Source organism: Molothrus aeneus, chromosome 1 (assembly GCF_037042795.1).
Source record: "Molothrus aeneus isolate 106 chromosome 1, BPBGC_Maene_1.0, whole genome shotgun sequence".
NCBI classification, from domain to species: Eukaryota; Metazoa; Chordata; class Aves; order Passeriformes; family Icteridae; genus Molothrus; species Molothrus aeneus.
The window spans coordinates 101,088,265-101,091,818 of NC_089646.1; positions in this window are offsets into that span (position 1 = coordinate 101,088,265).

Below are 3,554 nucleotides of genomic sequence, written 5' to 3' on the forward strand. Positions count from 1 at the left end.
ACATTTTCCCTTAATTAATTAAACCTTAGTATTTCACCCTAATCGTGTAGACCAGAATAATTTAAATTAATTTTGTTTAAATAATCCACCATTTCTTTTATCTGACTTATTTTGATAAAAACTCTAACTTAATTTTCTGATCCAGAATAGACCATTTATGGCTGTAGTGTATGTAGGACAGAACCCAGAGGTGTTTTTTCTTATGAAAAGAAAATGTTTGGTATTTTGTGAAAAAAAAATTATAATATCCTATCCTTGGGCTGTCCAAAGATACATAATTAAACTTTCTCATATGCTAAAATCACGTGAGCATAATGAACTTTCTTAAATGTAATTACCATTAATGCCATATCCTCTGAAAACACTAGTGAGAAAATTTCAATCCAGGTGAATCAAAACCTCCTTCTAAAATTCATAGTCTTTATGTTTGCTTGTAGTGTGAGAAATTAATCTATGAAAATGCGGGTACTTCTCCACTTTTATTTTGAAGAACTATAGGGTAAATCAACTACAAAGTCATTCTTTTAACCTGCAAAATGTATCTTCTTGTCTCTAAACTTGCTTCACAAAGAGCAATTACTGAACTTACAGATCTGCTTCCCCTCACAGATAATCAATGATGACTACAGACTGACCTACAGAGAAGGAAAGGTAACTCAAGGTAGCATTTTCTTACAGTTCTGCATGCCAGGTCTTCCTTGCAATGGATGTGCTTCTTACATGCCATTCTGTCTTTCAAATACTGTGCACAGCATCATGCCCAGCTTCTGTGTGTTTGCTTTCTACCTCCTACATTTTTTACACTGTTCTCTCTTTCTTTTCCATCTGTCCTCTGCTCCTCTGCTCAGCTCTGGTGAGACCCGCATGCAGTGCTGCATCCAGCTCTGCAGTCCCCAGTGCAGGAAAGACAACAACCCATTGGAGCAAGGGCACAAAGATGACAAGAGGGATGGAGCACCTCACCCATGAGGAAAGGTTGAGAGAATTGAGATTGTTCAGCCTGGAGAAGAAAAGGCTTTAGAGTGACTTAACTGTGGCTTTCCAGTACCTGAAGGAAGCCTACAGGAAAGATGGAGAGGGACTTTTTACAAGGGTGTGTACTGACAGGGCTAGCAGGAATGGATTCAAACTGAAAAACATTAGGTTTAGATAAGAGATTAAGAAGGATATTTTCCCTTTGAGGGTGGTGAGGCACTGGAACAGGTTGGCTAGAGAAGTTGTGGCTACCCCATCCCTGGAAGTGTTCAAAGCCAGGTTGGGAGGGTATCTAAGCATCCTGGTCTGGTGAAAAGTGTCTCCCCCCCATGGCCAGGGGGTTGTAATTAGATGATCTTGAATCTCTTCCAGCCATTCTATGATTATGTGATAAAAATCATAAGCAATATTTATAACAACAAATAAATTATTGATATTTATGATGCCTATCACTGAAAAATGGTGTAACTAAGAGCTAGTGACAGATTCTCACTTGTCACCTTTTGGAGCTTGAAAGAGTATTTGGCAAGTGGAATTCAACAGTCCATGCTGTGTAAATGTGAGAGGACAGGAGCTTGGCATTCACTTCTGGAGCTCAGTCATGTCGATGTAGGTCAATAAATTGTCTGTCAGATGTAATTGCCTGTTGTAATGAAACCTAGCAAACACAGGAGGGCTCTATGTGAACACATATTTAGAACTGTTTAGGTTGGTGCCAGACAGGAGTGGTATGTTCTGGTGTTACATAACCTTAAGTTAATTTGCAGTGTAGTTTAAAGTAGTAAAAGATTTTGCTATGAAATTGCCATCTTGTTTTGGGTATGTCTGGGTTTATATCTAAGCATTGTCTCTATGCTGGAGCATAAAAATATAAAAGTAAATCCTATAAACTCCAGCTGAAGGAGACTATTATGAAACAAAACAAAATTCCCGATTTTGACATTTCTGCTAAATGTATCTCTTCTTTTTGAAACAGATTTAGGTTTAGCTGTCATAGATATACTTCAATATATCACAAACTGGCTTCTGACAGGAAAAAATGGTCTCTTTCCTTGATTTTACATTACAAATCTTAATTTTGCCATACTGCTACCATGGAAACAAATGGGGAGTAAAGACAGTAAACGGAACAAAAAGCCACTATTGCATAATGGGGTTTGATCATTCCTCCACAGAGACAAACAGGCTTTCCCAACAGGACTCTGCTGCAGCACAGCCCTGTCACTGCAAGTCCCTTGGGGCAGGGACTGGGCCTGCCTGTGCCAGTGTGCAGATCACGGCAAACTGCTTGTGGCAAGGCCTCTGGCTCTTTCTGAGGAGTGGGGCTGTACAGCCATTTGGCTGTATCACATGAGCCAAAGGAATGGGTCTCATGTCAGGTGGTGCCCTGAGAGATGGTGGGTATCTCCTCTCTGCCCAGTGTCCCTTGCCCACCACCCCCTTCACAGAACAATTCTGGGAAAACAAACAGAGAGTAAATAAAATCTGACAATAAATTGGCAGTCCCTGCATGAAGAAGGACCTCTCCAATTCTCATGAGAACAGTGTGGGTGATGATCACCAATGACAGTAATAACAAGGAAAAGGAAGCCACAGATTCCTTATCTCTCTGCAGATGCTCACCTGTGAAGGTGAACCCTGAACCCTGAGTTGTAGCTCAGCTACCTTACACGTGCACCATCTCATCTGTTGTTCAACAGAGACTTCCAGTAATGTAGATGTTAAAAATCAGATTATGTAGATCTAAGCTGCTTATGATAAAGGTGGTCTATTGACAGAAACCTCAAGATCAAACTGTCTGGAAGAATCCATGAAGAGGACAAGTTCATTATTAAATCAGAAATCAAAGGTAAAGTTACTCCAGTAGGATGAAGAATTGTACAAGACTCTTGGATTAATCCTTTAGGACTTAATTAGCTCAGTTCAGCCGTATACTAAAATTGCACGTGAGTGCCTCCGGTAAGCAATACCAGTTGTCAAGCCCATCACATTGTAATGCTAGTTGACTTTAATGTTAAAATCTGTCATGTTAAGACCACTTCCAGCAGGCTGGTAGTTAAGGTTATATTTTATTGTAATTGGGAGTTTTGCCTTTTTGTTTTCCAGGACTTTTCTTTTGCCAACAAGTACGAACCTACACAGACACAGCAAATGATGTATTAATTTACAAACCCTTTGGGAAGGAAAGTACATTACAAAGGATTTCTGGAATGTAATTTTTAACTGAGATAACCAAGTTCCCCTTCTGAAAAAAATTACTTTTATTTAGTATATATTGTTAATTGCCACTAGTAATCTTAAGTATTTTCTTTTTCTTCTCCCTTCAGTGATAAAGATATTAAATAAATATATTTCTAAAGGGACATGTAACAGTTCTTCTAGGGATCAGTGGTACAAAGTACAGTTAATCAGCATGAAAAGATTAATTTGTTGTGTTACAGACTTGCTGTTCTTGACAAGCAGGTTATCACTTCTTTACAGCAAGCAGTGTTATAAAAATAATTCAAGGCACACTTACACATGTACAAACAGAGTACCCAGGCAATGATGGATCTTCAATCACTGACCCAAGCTTTGAA